General features: G+C 38.7%; 1 long non-coding RNA gene across 2 annotated transcripts in view; it reads left to right on the top strand.

Moving 5' to 3' along the window:
- The window catches only part of LOC108287687, an 11,591-nt gene extending 1,303 nt beyond the window's left edge, over window positions 1–10,288 (top strand). The window contains exons 2-4 of one of the 2 annotated variants that reach the window (XR_001818441.1): window positions 718–1,831; window positions 2,810–2,857; window positions 9,137–10,288. This is a non-coding gene — a long non-coding RNA (uncharacterized LOC108287687). Of the gene's footprint in view, window positions 1–717; window positions 2,299–2,809; window positions 2,858–9,136 lie in introns of those variants that run through there. The other variant, XR_001818440.1, reaches the window with a different exon arrangement.
- The last annotated feature ends 9,709 nt before the right edge of the window (window positions 10,289–19,997 follow it).

Genomic DNA, 19,997 nt, shown 5'->3' on the forward strand with positions numbered 1-19,997 from the left:
GTGAGCCACCACACCCGGCTGCGTGCCTCAACCTCACTGTGCTTGAGAATCACCTGGGGAAATTTAACAAACAAATGATGCCCAAGGCTCCTCCCACATCTTTCGGTAATAATTAGCTACAGTGAGACCCTGGCAACAGTATATGTTGTGAAAGCTCCCATGATTATTTTAATATATAGCTAAAGACTGAGTACGGTTAACACAAAGCATTATAGCTGTTGAGAAATCTTGGTTCTTAAAATGTGGGCCCCAGACCCACAACATCAGTAATCACAGAACTGGTCAGAATTGTAAATTCCTGGGCCCTCCCCCAGGCCTACTGAATCAGAAACTCTGGATGCCAATTAAAAAAAAAAAAAAAAAAAAAAAAAAAAAAAAAAAAAAAAAAAAAAAAAAAAAAAAAAAAGAAAAAAAACTGTTTTAAGGCACTTCCAGATGAGTCCAATGTCCAATCAAGTTTGAGCCGCACCAACCCAGGGCAGCTGTTCCACGCGGAGATGCACATTCGAATCAGCTGGAGTGTTTCAAACCCACAGCCTCACTCTATCCCTGAATCAACTGGTCTGCGGTGGAATCCTGATTCGGGTATTATTGAAAACATGCACAGGTAGCTCAGAAGTGGCCCCAGACCAAGAACCACTAATGGAGGGTGTTGCCCAGAAATATCATCCCCTTCTCTTCTCATTCATTTATTCATTTCTTTCACACATTTCACAGAGCAACTACCCAGTCCTCACCATCAAAGAGCCCTCCCCCATTTACAGAAGAAGACTAAAGAGCCTGGAGGTGGGGAGCAACACAAAATGGGGAGTAGACTAGGTAGAAGGGAGCAGTACAGAAATAAGAGACTCTGAGCAGAGAGGACAGATCCAAGGGAGACAGCCTGGAGGCTGGGGACCCAGCTGGAGGCCAGCACAATGGCCTGCACGAGAGGTGAGCCCTTCAGAGGAAGAGATGAGAAAAGGAAACCCCTGTGACTCATCACCGTCAGCCTTGGCTGCTGCTCCATTGGCGGCCCTTTCTACTTGTGATCCATATGTGCCTATTTAGCAGCACAGTCATTCTCTCTCTCATTCTAGAGTGTACTTCAGCCCTGTGTTAGTAAGTTTTAGAATGTCAGGGTCCTGTCATTTCATCGTCAGCAGATTCAGTGACCAGAGAGAAGAGGAAACACAGGGAAGCTTTATATTAATAAAAGTCTTGCGTTGAGTATTCCTAAAGAACGGTCAAAAGTAAGCAGTTTGCATGCCTCTTTTCTGGTAACAGTAATGAATTGGGGCCTATCCCTTCCCAGAGCTCCTGAAAAGCAATTTGATCCAGTCTCCACTCCAGAACCTGAATGGACTTTTTGCTCAATACAGCTGCTGCCGGCCAGTCAGCTTCGTGGGACATGTGCCAAGAGGTCTTCCATTCCATCTTGAATAAACAAATGAGAGTCCCAACAAAAACTCTTCCAATGAGCCCTTTTGCTGAGCTAAATTCAACATATGTAGTAATCTAGGAGGATGCACCAGAATAGAAAACTACTTTAAGCCACAGAAGCTAAAGGAGCAATTGTAATGTAAGTATTTTCTACAAAGTATGCATGTAGGATCAGCAAGCATGGCAAACGCACACCAGCCGCTGCAGGGATTCGGGGCTATGAGTGCATGAAGGCAGAGTTGAGACTGTGGATTCTGGAAGAAGAATTCCCTTGAGAGAGCATCTAATTCAGAATTCACCCATATATGGCTTAAAAGCCAGCCAGGTTATCATATCATCCGTAATGATTATTCACCAGAGCCAAGAGCATTTATATTTTGAAGATCAGAATAAGATTCCCAACAACACGGTAAGGGAGTACTTCAGGGAGCAATGGGAATATGTGTGCGATGAAGCCAAATTATAAAGTCATTATTAGGGCTGGTGTGGTGGCTCACACCTGTAATCCCAACACCTTGGAAGGCCAAGGGAGGAAGACTACACGAGCCCAGGAGTTCGAGTCCAGCCAGGGCAACCATCAGGCTGAAGCAGGAGGGTCAGTTGAGCCAGGGAGGTCAATGCTGCCGTGAGCTGCGGTGGCACCACTGCACTTCAGCATGGACAACAGAGTGAGACCCTGTCTCAAAAGAAAAAAAAAAAAAAGTCATTACTTTAAAGGGCTTCTGAAGACTACATAGAATGAACTGCCAGCAGCCCAAGGAATTATAAAGGAGCTCCACGTATTTATGCAAATGTTGAGGGCATTTATTCATTTCACAGAGTGTTTAGTTCCTGCTGTATTATCAATGCCTGTCAGGACAATATAATGTTTAACACTATCTGGATTTGATTCCTGATTGCTACTAATGGACATGAGACCCTATGCAAGGTCCTCACTTTTCTCATCTATAAAGTGGGAATAATAATAATAGTAACATCCTAAAGATTATTGAGGCTGGGCATAGTGGCTCCCTCCTATAATCCCAGCACTTCGGGAGGCTGAAGTGGGTGGATCACCTGAGGTCAGGAGTTCGAGACCAGCTTGGCCAACATGGCAAAACCCTGTCTCTACTAAAAATACTAAAGTTAGCTGGGTATGGTGGTAGGCACCTGTAATTCCACTTACTCAGGAGGCTGAGGCAGGAGAATTGCATGAACCTGGGAGGCAGAGGTTGCAGTGGGCCGAGACAGCACCACTGCACTCCAGCCTGGGTGACAGAGTGAGACTCTGTCTCAAAAAAAAAAAAAGATTATTGAGACAATGGATTAATATATAAGGTTATTAATACTGTATCAGGCATATCATAAGTACTCAATAAATTTTGTCTATTATTATGATCCTTTCCAGGAAATAAGGTTCTCAGCATGTTGACGGAGGAGGATTACATGGATCAGAGTATACTAAAGACAGTTTGTCAAGACCTAGTAAACGCAGTAAATTCCTCTAAACTATACCAGTATTCAGTGCTTAAACTCAATCAATTCCTTACTCTTCAAATATTGGAAAATGGCTGAGGGATTGCATTTTGATGATGTTGACCATGGAATCAGAAGAGATTAAATTCATGAAAAGGCTTTCAGAAATTCCAATTGCACATAAAATTGTATAACTGAGTAAAAAATTAGAACTATAACATTGAGACTTGCAACAGAACCTGGTTAGACTTCCACTTCAACTCTACTTCAATTTCAAAAAAAAAAAAAAAAAAAAAAGTTTTCAGAGTCATTTTTAATAAAAATTAAATTTAGTAAAGAAAATAATTTAAGCAGTTATATGAATTAACAAACATTAAAGCCATAAGACTGTACAATTCCTTAATGCTGTCTACACTGGCCAGACAATTGCAAAACAAAAAACAACTTTCTTTTTATTTATTCCATTAACCTAACTCATTTGTTAGGATATCTATGATAATCTCCTACAGCCTTCTTAAGTACAGATTTTATGGGCCTAGGAAATGTAGATTCCATCTAAAAAAGTTGAACTCACAGAGGCAGAATGTAGAATGGAGACTACCAGAGGCTGGCAGATAGGGACAGTGGGGACAGGATGGAAAGATGTTGGTCAAATGGTAAAAAGTTTTAGTCAGACAAGAGGACTGACTAGAGTTCCACTGCATAGTATGGTGACTATAGATGATAATCGTGTATTATATACTCAAAAACTGCCAAGAGAGTAGATTTTAAATGTTCTCACCACAAAAAAATAAGTATGTGAGGTGATGAAAATGTTAATTAGCTTGATTTAATCATTTCCCAATGTATATATGTATCAAAACATTATGCTGTATACCATAAATACATACAATTTCTATTTGTCAATGACAAAATTAAAACATAAACCTAATTCTATTTTTATAAACAAAAGTTAAACAACTGGGAATTTCAGAAGCAACATAATTTGTTATCTATCTAATAGGAGTTGCAGATTGGAAAAAAGAGATTGAATTAGAATGAGGAATAACTCCAATAAATAAATAGAAAAAGTTTTTCAGAATACATGTTTTCGAATTGAAAGAGCAGGTGAAGTGTCAAGTAAGATGAAATAAAAAAAAAAAAAAAAAAAAAAAAAAAAAAAAAAAATTTTTTTTTTTTTTTTTAATAAGACCTGACAAAGTTCGACTACCCACTAAAAAAAAAAAAAAAAAAAAGACTAGCATCTAGAACAGTCAGATGACATTTCAGAAAACCAAGGATGAAAACAAAATTCTAAAACTTCCAAAGAAAACGAATAAACATATAGACAGATAAGCAAATAAATAAATACATGTCAATCAGATGGTATTATATTTCTCACTCATAATATTATGAGCAGGAAGACAAGAAAACAATATCTTGAAATTATTTTAAACTTATTACCTAGTCTTTCAAGAATGAGAGAAAAATAAATATTTTCCATAGTCAAAGACTCAGGAAGTCTGTGATTCACGAGCCCTTTCTGAAACAGATGTATAGACAGCATGCTTGGAGGAAAACAAAAGAAGAACAAAAAATGAAACTAAAAGATGACACAGAATAATAGCTATCTGGAATCCCTCACCACATGAGGAGTAATGAGGAAAGCATCAGAGGAAAGAAAGTAAAGAGAAGCACATGAAGAGTTTTTTAATTGTTTGAGAGATGAAAACAGGTATTCAATAGGATAAATGTATAATTTAATGTGTGTGTTAGCAGGTTTTACTGTTGTTTTTTACACAGTAGTAAATAGAAATGTAGGTGTATATAACCTTAGGAAGCCTTCAGAAGCGATACACTAACAACAGAAGCCGTAAGAAACAGACTGACAAATTTGTGTACGTAAGAATTTAAAACTCTTATGGGCCAACGAAACTTCAAACAATGTTAATATGGCAAGGAAGAGACAAGTCTCAGACTTGGAAAAATATTTGCAAATAACATATCTGACAATTTGTATCTAGAATATTTAAAGAACCCTTAAAAATCAATAGTAAGAAATAAAACAACCCTATTTTTTAAATGAGCATATTATTTAACAAATATTTCACCAAAGAGGATATGCAGATGGAAAACAGGCACACGAAAGATATTCTACATGGTTCAACATGAGAGAAACACACATTAAAATCACAGTAAGGTGCCACTGCACAGTTATTAGAGGGACAAAATAAAAAATACACCACCAATGTTGAGCAGATGTAATGCAACTGGAACCTATACGGTGAAGACAAAAAATGGTAAAGATACTTTGGAAAACAGTTTGACAGTTTCTTATAAAGTTAAATGCACACTTAATACATGATCTAGTAATCTCACTCCAAAGTACCCAAAGAAACAAAAATTTACTTTACCCAAAAACCTATACCTTGTCGTTTAGAGCAGCAGTAGTCATAATAGCCAAAACCTAGACACAACACAAATGTCCCTCAAAACCAGAATAGATAAGGAAATGGCTGGGTGCGGTGGTTCATGCCTGTAATCCCAGTGCTTTGGGAGGCCGAGGTGGGAGGATCACTTGAGGCCAGGAATTCAAGACCAGCCTGGGCAACACAGTAAGACTCCCCTCCCCCCTCTACAAAAAAAGAAAAAGAATAAATAAGGAAATTGTGATATATTTACACAGTAGAATCTAGACAGCAATGAGCAGAAATTGCCTACGACTACATGAAATGATATGGAGGAATCTCTCCAACATAATGTTAAGAAAAAGAAGCAAGACACTGTAGCGTACATATTGTATAATTTTATTTATATAAAAGACAAAAAAAGTGATGCGTGAAAGGGATGCTGGCTGGGAAGATGCACAAGCTGGATGCTGGTAATATTTCGTTCCTTCATCTGGGTGATGGTTGCAGGGGGTGTGTTCAGTTGTAAAAATGTATATGTTTACACACTTATGATCTATGCTTGGTCCTATTGTAAATCATACTTGAAAAAATGTTTAAAGAAAAAATATATAATGTAAGCCCCACAATAATCATCAAACATGTAAAATGATCAAACTACTAATATTTCGGGGAAGACTAAGGCAAACTAAATCATTTAGTTTACCATTTTTTTACCCATATGAGACTGGCAAAATCATAAAGATCAAAAATATTAATGTTTTAGGAGTGTGTGAGAAATATATACTCTCACATACTTTTGGTGGCTACCCCAGAGGACTCAGCCTTCCTGAAGAGTAATCTGGCAGTATTTATCAGTGGGCTTAAATGTGCATGCCATGTGACTAAGCATTCTCGCTTATAGGTACCTGTTCTTCCTATATAAACAGGCATACACAATGCTGGCGATTGCACCATTTGTGATACCAGAAAATTAGGAACCATGTAAATTACCATACAAGCAAAATAAATTTTGGAATGTTTATATTGTGAAATACTGCACGTCCTCTGCAGAGGATGAGTTGTATACAACATAAGACATAATTTTAGGCATTTTTAAAAGTATGTCATAGAATAGTATATAGAATATATCATTTGTTAAAAATATTTATATATGTAGATATAGCTATATATACAAATGTACTTGGAATATATAGAAGAGAGAAGCAGAAATATACTCCAGACGGTTGACAGTGATTTTTTTTCCCTTCGGAAGGAAGTGAGAACGGAGGGAGGACAGGAAATGAAGGAGGTGCTTTCGCGATTCATGCTCTAGGTTCTGCACAGTTTCTGTGCTGAATCTCTTACAATCATAATATATTCTCATATTATTAGTGCAATTTTAAAATGTTAAAGGGTATATTAACAATTTTAAAGAAAATACACTACAGAAAACACATAAAGTAGAAGTAAAGCTAAACACAACAGTTAAGCTAAATTTAGTGACAGTTAGTAGACACTACAAATTGGTTAATTATAACAATAAACAGTCATACTCCCACATAAAATTCAGGTTATATGAAATAATAAATTCAACAATTGGCTGGTGGAAACAGACACAACCAAAGTACAATTTATTTTTAATTTACAGACAAAAGGTAGGGGAAAAGTCTGTGGCAGGTGCAGAGATTGGCATGTTGTGGCAAATGCAGCCAGCCTGTGGACAACAGGCATGATGCCTTAAAAGGCAATGCAGTGAGTCAGGAGCTGCCCTGGGAATCGGGGACGTCAGCCAGGCATTGACTTACCTTACCCTCAGCCTGCTACTCACGTTGGTGCTGTCTGTGTGGCCCGTGTAGGCATTTGACTTAAGGGGCCCCAAAATTGTGAGAATGTTATAAAAGTAGAGTTATAAACGCATATTGGTAACAACCGTAAAAATAATAACCATAATCCTAAAAAGTACCTAATGGTTAACACCAGTATCATGGTGGAAGGCATTGAGATGCCAGGCGTGGTGGTTTATGCCTGTGATCCCAGCACTTTGGGGGGCTGAGGTGAGAGGAACACTTGAGCCCAGAAGTTCAAGACCAGTCTGGGCAACATAGGGAGACCCCATATCTACAAAAAAAAATTTAATTAACCAGATGTGGTAGTGCGTGCCTATAATCCCAGCTACTTGGGGATGCTAAGATAGGAGGATTGCTTGAGCCCAGGAGCTGGAGGGTGCAGTGAGCAATGATTGTGCCACTGCACTCCAGCATGGGCAACACAGAGAGACACTGTCTGAAAAAAAAAAGGGGAAAAAAAGCATTGAGACATGAAATCGTCATTAAAGAAGCATAGTAAACTGTAAATTAAAGAACAAAAATTCAACAATTCTGAATTATATGAACAAAACAACAGATTAACACAGACAATTAAACAAACACCTGAAATTCAAGAAAAACAGGAAGAAATAGATTGAAATTACAGACCTAACTATTCCAATATAAAAATAGCCAAATGTATCAGTTTTTGAGATCTTTCTATCTGCCTGGTACCTTTCTGAGCACTTTACATACATTGTCTCATTTAATTCTCACAACTCCATGTGGTAGGTATTGTTACATCATTCTCCCCATTTCACAGATAGGAAACTAAGACTTGAAAAAGTTAAGTGACTTTGCCAAGAAAACTCCGCTAGTAATAGGTGAAGCTACGACGGAGACTCAAGTCTTTCTAACTCCATGGCCCATTCTCTTAACCACAGTAGTGTGTTCTCTTAATACAAAATAATCAGAAAGCTAATCATCAGTAAAAAATAAAATAATAGAAGATATTACAGAGTTGATCAAGAGAATCAGTTAGACAATGGAGAGACGCAAAAGATAGAATAGAATATACTTCATTTTTAAGAATATAAGGATGTATAAAAATTTACCATATTATGGATGAAGGTAGACAAAAAGAAGTCAGAAAGTCTAATATTTCACAATATTAAAACAATATAATTAAAAACTAAAAGTTCAATCAGATTTATATCAGCTTTATTTATAATAGCCAAAAACTGAAAACAACCCAAATGTTCACTAACTGGTGAATGGATAAGCAAACTGTGGTGCATCCACACAATAGCACACTATACAGCAATAAAAAAAAAAAAAAGAGAGAGAGAGAGAGACTGGGCATGGCGGCTCATGCCTGTAATCCCAGCACTTTGGGAGGCCACGGTGGGCAGATCACGAGGTCAAGAGATGGAGACCATCGTGGCCAACATGGTGAAACCCCTTCTCTACTAAAAATACAAAAATTAGCTGGGTGTGGTGGTGCACGCCTGTAGTCACAGCTACTTGGGAGGCTGAGGCAGGAGAATTTCTTGAACCCAGGAGGCGGAGATTGCAGTGAGCCGAGATCGTGCCACCGCACTCCTGCCTGGTGAAAGAGCGAGACTCTGCCAAAAAAAAAAAAAAAAAAAGCATTCTGTGATACATGCAACACATGGATGGATCTAAAAAATCTGATTTTGAGCAAAAGAAGTCAAACACAAATGACTACATACGGTGCAATTGTGTTTATACGACATTCCATAAACGGCGAAACTATAGTGACAGAAAACAGATCAGTGATACCCAGAACCGGGAGTAGGAGAGAGAGTTGACTCCCAAGGGGCATAGGGAGCTTCATGAAGAGGCAGAAATGTTTTATATCTTGATTGTGGTGGTCACCACACAATTTTACACATTTGTAAGCCCTCATTAAACTCTTTCGTTAGAAGAGGTAAATTTTATTGTATACAAATTATATCTCGGTGAACTAGAGTTTTTAAATGCATGCACAAACAAAAATGTTAAATACTTCCTACATCAAGAAAATAATTCTGTGGCCTGTGTGATTCCCTCTGTCCTGCGCAGCTGTTCTCTGGAGCAGTAGTTGCTTATATCCATCTGCCTTTTCGGCCACCTAAGTGCATGCCACCACTCCATGGAAGATTCAATGGACTTGGACACAAGCCCCCTGTGGCCCCAGAACTACCTTTTGGTTGTGAACTAAAGGCCAACAAAGGTGATTGCTTTAGGGTGGATAACGATGAAAATGAGCGCCAGTTATCTTTAAGAATGGTCAGTTTAGGTGTTGTGTAAAAGATGAATTGCACATTGTTGAAGCAGAGGCAATGAATTACGAAGGCAGTCCTACTGAAGTAACACTGGGAACTTTGAAAATGTCAGTACAGCCAACGGTTTCCCTTGGGGGCTTTGAAGTAACATCAGCCGTGGGATTACAGTTGAAGTGCGGATCAAGACCAGTGCATATTAGTGGGCCAATGCATATGAGTAGCTGTGGAGGAAGAGGCAGAGTCAAAAGATAAGGAGAAGAATGTGAAACTCTTAAGTATTTAATATATCTGGAAGGCAGTCCTCCACTGGAGGTAGTAGCAAGTTTCTGCAGAAAAAAGTAAAACTTGCTGCTGATGAAGATGACGATGATAATTTTGATGATGAGGAAATTGAAGAAAAAGCTCCAGTGAAGAAATCTACGCAAGATACTCCAGCCAAAAATGCACCAAAATCAAACCAGAATGGAAAAGACTCAAAACTATCAAGACCAAGATTGAAAGGTCATGAATACTTCAAAAAAAAACAGGAAAAACCTCCTAAAAATACCAAGAGGATCTAGTTCTATAGAAGACATGAAAGCAAATATGCAAGCAAGTATAGAAAAAGCACATCGAGCAGTCCTGGGCAATACTGCAAAATTATGTCCAAAGATGGGGAGAGAGAAAAGAGACAAACATAGTCCATGCTGAGTGTCATCAGCCATCCAGACTGAAGTCTTCTGTTTTCCGCTGAATCCCCTTTCCTGATGTGCCACCCGTGCTCTTTCCAGGCTGGAAACAAACTCACTCTTATGTCCTAAAGCACTTTCTTGTGATGGCTGTGATGCTGTGAGCCTTGCCCTTTGCTTTCTGTTACTTGTGTATTTGCCTCACCTCTCTGATCATGTTTTAATCTCCTTTGGATCTCCTTGGCTGCTCAATAAATATTTGAATGAATCAAAAAAGAAAAGAAAAAAGAAAAAAAAATCCCTATACTACAGAATACTTTGAAATGATATTTCTGTATTAAAATTGATGGAGTACTCCCATAGCAGTGCTCTTTTTTCTAAATTAGTAAGGAAGAGGAAAAAACATAAAATCAAAGCATTTCTCTGTTAAGGGGCAAAAATAAAAGCCAAAAGAAAAGAGTAAAATGAAAATAATAAAACTGACAACATAAATAAACAAAATGCTTAAAAAGTTGAGTTGAGGCCTAGCGCAGTGACTCATGCCTGCAATCCCAGCACTTTGGGAGGCTGAGGTGGGTGGATCACTTGAGGCCAGGAGTTCAAGACCAGCCTGGCCAATATGGTGAAACTCTATCTCCAATAAAAATACAAAAATTAGCCCAGCCTGGTGGTATGCACCTGTAGTCCCAGCTACTCAGGAGGCTGAGGCAGGAGAATCCCTCAAACCTGGGAGGCAGAGGTTGCAGTGAGCAGAGATCACTTCACTGCACTTCAGCCTGGGCAACAGAGAGAGAGACTCCATCTCAAAAAAAAAAAAAAAAAAAAATTGAGTTGGTAAATCAAATTAATAGTTGACTTTTAAAAAATTAACAAAGTTGAGGACATGTTTCAATTAACAAAAAAAAAAAAGAATTGGCAAATTTATCAAATATGGTAAGATAAATTAACCAAAAAAAGGGAGAATTGGCAAATTTATCAAAAATAGTAAAATACAGGGAGAGAGAAAATATCGGCAATGAATAGAAACAACTGTTTTAAAGTAGGGATGATAATATTCTAAACTATATATGAATAATTATCATTATCCATACTCTGGGGATAGCTGCTAAAGTATTAAATAATAAAATCAGTCCTAACAAAATAGAGAATACAAACACACCAATAAACTAATCACAGAAGAAGTAGAAACAGTTATAAAAAGTTTATGCCTCCCTTCAAAATGATACTAAAGAAGTCACTGAAGTGTTTTCTTCAATTTCCTAAAAACAATTTACTCCTTTGTCGTTACCAAAACTATTCCAAAATAGAGAGAACAGCATGCAATTGATTTTTATGAGGTAAATGTGGTTTTGTTCACAAAACCTAAAGACACCAACAAAAAAATTAAATGATAGCTCAATCTCACTTGTGTACTTCAGTATAAAAATTGAAATAAAATATAGGATACAAGGGATAAGTTTATAGAACTAACTCTGCAGCAGGAACTGGCTCCAAGAGGGAGCAAGGAGCACCCTTGAAGGACATAGGGTGTAGGACGTTGCTGCAAAAACATCACAGACCCCACCCCAAACCCAGAGGGCTTGGTTTACCAAGTTCCAAGTTTATTCAACCTGTGGCCCAGGACAGCTTTGAATGTGGCCCAACACAAACTCGTAAACTTTCTTAAAATATTATGAGATTTTTCTGCGTTATTTTTTTTTTTAGCTCATCGTTAGTGGTCGTGTATTTTGTGTGTGGCCCAACATAACTCTCCTTCTACCAGTGTGGGGCAGGGAAGCCATAAGATTGGACACCCCTGGTTGAGACAGTCATGCCAAGTACTGTGCAGGGCTTGGGACTACAAGACCACATGGACCCCAGCATCACAGAGCTTACATTCTACCTGAGGAAACAGACATTTAGTAAGAAAAATTATTCAAGTCTTGGAAGTAAGGCCTAAAGAGGACTACACGTCTTTTCAAAGTCATACCAAAACTTCACTTAATAGTCCCTGCCCCTACTCCAGTGTTTATTTCATCATCTAGCAGAATGTACCTTTATTTGATTGATTATTAATCATTGATTAAAGCAGAGCCTCTGTGAAGTTACACGTTAATTTGTAGGCTTTTGTCTAGTGAAGTACAAAAGACAACCCAAAGGTTATAATTTTATTGCCTGTAGAACATTTCAGGAACCAGGAGTAGGATTTTTGTCCATAATGTAGCAAACTTGCTTCGACATACCTTCCACAACTTACAAATGCTCTTTGCATTTGTAATTATGCAAATTATGCATGTAATTTCCTGAGTTAGATCAATCTTTGGCATGCACTCACGACATATTTAGATGAAAACCATTTTTAACTTTTTAAAAATTAAGCAGTTGATAAAATAGACAAATAATTACATAAATAATCACCTAATCAGAATTGTGGTAAGCAATTGGGAAAGCAAAAGTGGTAACATACCTTGACCCAAACGGTCCTTGGAAGCTTAACCAAGAGCCTGAGTGATAGCTGTACCTAAATGAGATGAATGGGCAGGAAAGAGCCCTCCATGAGCTCGTCCTTCCCCGGGTGACTTTGGAGCTATATGTAGAGATTCCCTGAATCACAGAGTAAAGGAATCAAAAATTATTCTCTGCAATTGCTAGAGCCAAATTATCTTGTACTTCTGCACCAAAGCAGATTTGAAAATAAAACTAATAATAATGACAATAATATCTACTGTTTACTGAGTGTTTATTTACAATGTCTCAGGCCTTGTACTAAACACTTGAAGTGAATTATCCTACATAATCCTTATGACAACCCCATAAAGTAGGTACCATTACTATCTCCATTTTACAGATGAGAAAACTGAGGCTCAGACAGGTTAAGTTACATGCTCAAGGCAACACACCAGACTTGCCTGATTTTAAATTTTTACCTCGTTTGCTATCGTTTCAAATTTAGCTCTTCTCGTTTGTGCTACTTTATAATGGGGAAGGAGTACATTATTTTGGTGTTTTAACATATTTCTTGCAGATTAAAAGAGGGAGGGGATAGGAAGGTGATGTGTGTGGAGAACATTCAGTGTTGACATTTGCTAGTCTTGTTCGTTTCCTGAAGCTCCCTGCTGCAGTAATTTGGAAGCAAAAAGCAGGATTTTGCTCAGTGGCTTTTTCAACAATAAAGACTGTCTTGTTGAAGCCTGTTTATGCCTTTGCTTTTAAGTCTCCCCAACACAGCTCCCTCAGTTGCCTTTGTCTCATCTGTAAGCCCTGAAGCACTTCTCCAAAGGCTTTTAAGCCCAGTTGAGTGAGCAAAAAGCCTTCTCCGCCTTTTACCTTACAACTGGTTTTGAGTTTCTCTTGAGTGCTTGTCTGACTGTTTAGCTAAGGACTGAGAGTCCCATCGTCAGGAGAGAAACCATTTGCCTTGGTTATGTGCATGCTTTCCAGAGTTCACCCATTAGCTTTCTGTTCCTTTTCTTTCTCCACTGGTACTTGCAGCTCTTAGGCAAAGGATTATACAGCAGTACAATTATCCAGCCACCTTCCTTAGTCTTAAAGAGAATGTATGTCTTCTATATTTACAGAAATATTTTCCAAGTAACGCAAAGTGATGTTGAATTCCATCCTGGCTGACTTCTGACATCTCTTTTTCCCTGTGGTTTGGAGTCTAATACTAGCCATGTTTCCTCATGACTCTAAAAAAAAATCTTGAACAGCCTACAACATAATCACAGAATTCCAAAATATCCAACATAAGGCCTCTTAGAGACCATCTAGTCCACATTTTACACAGTGCAAAACTAAAGCTGGTAAAGTTCCAGTACTAAGAACTCCACAGAGTTTATTAATATTTAACTTATATATTTGCCTTTCCAGTTATATACTCTTTGAGAACAGAGACCTTTACTTACAATTTTTTATACCTCATTTCCCACATATATTTATGCATGTACTAGATATTTAGAAAGGATGGATCCATGGGCATTTTATAAGAACTTTGCTCTAAAATGAATGGTCTCAGACCCAACCCACAAGGGATGCATAAGGTTTTAAATGACACAGAGACTAAGAGAAATTTCATCCCAGACCAATGCGTCCCCTGGGGGATGCTCTGGATTTTGTTCTATTTGTTTTTTGTTATGTAAGTAGTACATGGATACATCCTTGTAAAAATTCAGGCACTACATAACTACACAGAGTAAAATATAAAGGACCTCCAAGCTGCCCTCTTTTTTACTTCCCAACATTGGCCACTACTTATGGTTTAAAGTGTATTCTTCCACTCCTTTTCAATATATTTCTTCACATATATGTAGGGTTTGTTTCTTTTTTTTTTTTTTACATAAGTGAGATTATGTTTTATTCATTGTTTTGCAACTTTCTTTTTCATTTAAAAATATATTGAAGATCTTTCCATGTTAGTACATAGGCATAGTGTTTCATGAAATGAATGTACTATAAATTATTGGCCACTTTTTTACTGATGAACCCTGAAGGTGACTAATTTTTTGCTACAATGAACAACACTGCACATATGTGAATATTAATTCAGAATAGATTCCTAGAATGGCATTGGTGGATTGATGATTATTTTCTCTGAGTGAATAGATCAAAGGTAGCAAGAATGATCCAAGCTAAGTATTTCAAAAGATGGTCTTGGACAAATCACTGCATCTCCCCTGAGCCCAAATAACTGGATGCCTGACCTAATTCATAGAATGATACAGGTTTAAAAGAGATAAAGTTAGGAAAGGTCTCTGGAAATCAGGAACTGCTATATAAATGCAAGGAACCGATAACCCGAAGATAGTACTATGTTATTGCATCAACTAACCACACAAATGGCTATACCATATGATCTGTAAAGGACACAGTACATGTGTCCAAATATCCTTCTCTTGTTTGAGTATGACTCCCCCTTTCTATTAGGAAGTTGCTCCTCTCTCAACTCCAATCATGTGGTACAAGTAAAGGTTATCAATTATAGCACATAATGATTGATCCAAGGATGGACATATTACTTCCACAAGGCCAGTAAGGACTTATCCCTTGGATTTTTAAAACTGGGCCATGGGAGAGAAATGTATTCCTCATTGGTCCTGAAGTTGTGAGATGTGTGTGGCATGACATTTAGCTCTTTTTGTTTGTGCTGCTTTCTATGTGTGGAGAATGTTTGAGAGATGCAGAAATGCACGTCATGATGGCATTGAAGGTCCTGGTTCTTGTTTCCAAGCCGTGGCTTCATTCCCACTCCTCTTCTGCATACATGTGCTGTCTAATGTATTCCTTCTTTTGCCTAAGTAATCCGAGTTGGGTAAAGGTAGCTTGTAATCCCATTTCTGAAGACTCCTGCCTACTCTACCCATGATTCTTCTCCTGGCACTGTCATTCCCTCCTTTCTGACCCACCTTCCAGGACACATAATGATTGCTTTTGATAGAAGGTTTATTTTGATTTGTTTTCTTTATCTGAGCAAGATAACCACATGTGTACTTCAATAGAGAGTATTTTGACAGAGAAAACATGAGACTTCCCTGGGTATGGCAGTCTCTGTTTCAAATTTCCGATCAGGCAAAGCTAAGGTGGGAACCAGGTTTCTATAAACAACAGTATTGAGCTATGATAAGATCTAAAACATTGATATTTCCCAAACTTCAAAAATCTACTTGCAGACTTAAAACTGAACCCTGGTTCTTGCAAAATGAAAATCATCACGGCATTTCCTAGATGAGAATATTTATTTTTAAAGCAGCAGCTCTGGCCACTAATTTTCTTCTGTCCTTGCCATTAGGGAATATTTAAATATAGTCCAAAAAGAATTACCCAAAAGAAGATTTGTCACTATTTCACCTTTGACCCCCTTTTTCTAATTTTACTTTAAGTTCTGGGGTACATGTGCAGATCTTGCAGGATTGTTACATAGGTATACACATGCCACGGTGGTTTGCTGCCTCCATCCCCCCATTACCTACATTAGGTATTTCTCCTAATGTTATCCCTCCCTAATCTTCCACCCCCTGCTATCCCTCCCCTAACCTCCTACCCCCCAACAGACCCCAGTGTGTGATGTTCCCCTCCCTGTGTCCGTGTGTTCTCATTGTTCAACACCCACCTATGAGTGAGACCATGTGGTGTTTGGTTTTCAGTTCTTGTGTCAGTTTGCTGAGAATGATGGTTTCCAGTTTCATCCGTGTCCCTTCAAAGAACATGAACTCTTCCTTTTTTATGGCTGCATAGTATTCCATGGTGTATATGTGCCACATTTTTTTTATCCACAAGTCTATCTTTGATGGGCATTTGGGTTGGCTCTATGTCTTTGCTATTGTAAATAGTGCTGCAATGAACATACATGTGCATATGTCTTTATAATGGAACAATTTATAATCCTTTGGGTATATACCAGTAATGGGATTGCTGCTTTAACCCCTTCTTTTTGTCAAATGTTCATACTCACGAGCTAGTTCTGTGGTGCTAAGAAAAAGGCATTGTCATTTTAATGCTAAAACTCTTTAATTGTTTTGGTAAAATTAGACTTAAGCCACAGCAGCATACTAGCTAAAGAAGAAATGTATGACTTTCAAAGGCGTAAAAACCTAGCTCTGCAGCACAGAAGATTTAGAGAAGCCTGAAGTAAAATATCTGACCTGCCACTTACTGTTGTAGTAACCTTGGACAACCCATTTTAACACCCTTGTACCTCAGTGTCTTCATCTATAAAATTAAATTTTTTAAAAGTCAGCTGGTATGGTTATTGTGATGATTAAATGAAATTTTATACATATACATACACTTTATATATTAAACTATCAACACAGTGCTTGGGGCATATTATGTGTTCAGTAAGTATTACCATTAACTATTAGCAATAATTCTTCATACTTGAATAGCAATTTTCATCTTGATCCTGATAGCAATCATGTATAGCACAAGGGATAAGTGTTCTCCCACTTCAGAGATGAACAAATTGAGGTTGAGAGAGCATAAATGTTTCACCCAATGCCTCATTGCTGGCTAGTAGATGGTAAATCTGAAATTCAAACCAAGCCTCTGTGAATCAAAACCCCCTTTCTTGTCTTCTGGAATATTACCTTTCATTAATGATAAGACATAAATGAGATTCAATCAACAAGATTTTTTAAATTATTGAATATCTCATAGGTGCCAGGCTCTATTCTAGGCACTAAATATAAAGTCAACAACAAAACAGACAAAAATCTCTCTTTTTCTTGTGGGTGAAAGCAGTCAGTGAAAGAATAAAAAGGTAAAATATATAGTATGTGGTGGAGGATCATCATGGCGGATGGGAGGCAGTACTAGTTTGCAGCTCCAACTTGGACAGACAAAGCAGCGTGTGGAGGCTCACATTACGGATTTTAGCTCCAGATTGACTGCAAGAACAGACAAGTAACCCTGGGTGGACCCACAGGCCCTGTGAAGGAAGTGGACTGCTCCTGCAGTACCCAGGAGACACCCCAAATACTGTGAGTCCCCAACTGCAGAAGTAGGAAAGGGATATCTTCCTTTCCCGAACACACACCCCCACTGAAGAAATGGAAGGTCTGTTTGCAGGAGAAGCTTCCTACAATTTAGCCAAGTCAATTTACAGAGCCAAGTGAAATACAAGGACAGAGGAAGCAGCAGAAAGGTCCTGGGAGTTCACTGGGTCCCCAAGCAGGCCATTCCTGCTTGGCACCATAGGTATCCATTGAAACTTTGTAACAATTTGAACAGGGTGAGAAGCCTTCTAGCCAGAATTCTGAGGGCACAAATCCAACGTGCAGACTTCTCAGGTGGGAGAAGAACCAAGCCCTTTTCTTTTGCACCTGGGAGGCAGGCAGTCTGGGGCAAGCTCTCAAACCCGGTTTGCCCACTGACTGGAAACAGACTCTGCTGTTACGGAGGGCACGGTGGGAGTGAGACCAGCCCTTCAGTTTGCATGGGAGCTGGGTGAGGCCTGTTATTGCAGCTTTCCCCCACTTCCCTGACAACCTCCATGACTCAGCAGAGGTAGCCATAATCCTCCTAGGTACACAATTCCATTGACCTGGGAATCTCACCCCCATCCCCCACAGTAGCCGCAGCAAGACCCCACCCAAGGAGAATCTGAGCTCAGACACACCTAGCCTTGCCCCCACCTGAGAGTCCTTCCCTACCCACCCTGATAGCTGAAGACAAAGGACATATAATCTTGGGAGTTCTAGGGCCCCTCCCACCACCGGTTCCCCTCCATACCACCACAGCTGATGCTCTCTGGAAAGCACCACCACCCAGCAGGAGGCCAACTAGCACAAAAACAGAGCATTAAACCACCAAAGCTAAGAATCTTAAAAAGTCCATTGCACCCCTCTGCCACCCCCACCAGAACAGGGGCTGCTATCCATAGTTAAGAGACCCATAGATGGTTCCCATCACAGGACTCTGTGCAGACAACCCCTTAGTACCAGGCTGGAGCTGGGTAGACTTGCTTGGTGGCTAGACCCAGAAGAGAGACAACAATAACAGCAGTTGGGCTCACAGGAAAACGCATCCATAGAAAAGGGGGAGGGTACTACATCAACAGAACATCTCATGGGACAAAAGAATCTGAAAAACAGCCTTCAGCCCCAGACCTTCCCTTTGACAGAGCCAACCCAGATGAGAAGGAGCCAGAAAACCAACTCTGACAATATGACAAAACAAGACTCTTTAACACCACCCAAAAAAATCACACTAGTTCACCAGCAAAGGATCCAAACTAAGAAGAAATCCCTGATTTTCCTGAAAAATAATTCAGGAGGTTAATTGTTAAGCTAATCAGAGAGGTACCAGAGAATGACGAAGCCCACTGCAAGGAAATCCCAAAAATGATATAAGAGGTGAAGGAAGAAATATTCAAGGAAATAGACAGCTTTTAAAAAAATCAAAAAATCAAGAAATATTGGACACACTCATAGAAGTGCAAAATGCTTTGGAAAGTCTCAGCAGTAGAATTGAACAAGTAAAGAAAAGAAATTCAGAGTTCAAAGACAAGGTCTTCGAATTAACCCAGCCCAACAAAGACAAAGAAAAGAGAATAAGAAAACATGAACAAAGCCTCCAAGAAGTCTGGGATTATGTTAAATGACCAAATCTAAGGATAATCAGTGTTCCTGAGGAAGAAGAGAAATCTAAAAGTTTGGAAAACATATTTGGGAGAATAATCAAGAAAAACTTCCCCAACCTTGCTAGAGCATCCCAATACAAAAGGCACAAAGAACACCTTAGAAAACATCTCAAAAAGATCATTGGCTAGGCATATTGTCATCAGGTTATCTGAAGTTAAGACGAAGGAAAGAATCTTAAGAACTGTGAGGCAGAAGCACCAGGTAACCTACAAAAGAAAACCTATCAGATTAACAACTGATTTCTCAGCAGAAAACCTGCAAGCTAGAATGGACTGGGGGCTCTATCTTCAACCTCCTCAAACAAAATAATTATCGGCCAAGAATTTTGTATCCAATGAAACTAAGCATCATATATAAAAGAAAAATACAGTCTTTTTCAGACAAACAAATGCTGAGAGAATTCACCACTACCAAGCCCACTACAAGAACTGCTAAAAGGAGCTCTAAATCTGGAAACAAATCCTAGAAACACAACAAAACAGAATCTCTTTAAAGTATACATCTCATAGGACCTATAAAACAAAAATACAAGTTAAAAAGCAGAAACAAAAAACAAAAGAAGCAAAGTACACAGGCAACAAATAGCATGATGAATGCAATAGCACCTCACATCTCAATATTATCATTGAATGTAAATGCCCTAAATGCTCCACCGAAAAGATACAGAACTGCAGAATGGATAAGAACTCACCAACCAACTATTTGCTGCCTTCAGGTAACTCACCTAACACATAAGGACTGACATAAACTTAAAGTAAAGGGGTGGAAAATGGAATTTCATAAAAATGGACACCAAAAGCGAGCAGGGGTAGCTATTCTTATATCAGAAAAATCAAATTTTAAAGCAACAGCAGTTAAAAGAGACAAAGAGGGG

This window comes from Cebus imitator, unplaced genomic scaffold (genome assembly GCF_001604975.1).
Source record: "Cebus imitator isolate Cc_AM_T3 unplaced genomic scaffold, Cebus_imitator-1.0 Scaffold351, whole genome shotgun sequence".
NCBI classification, from domain to species: domain Eukaryota; kingdom Metazoa; phylum Chordata; class Mammalia; order Primates; family Cebidae; genus Cebus; species Cebus imitator.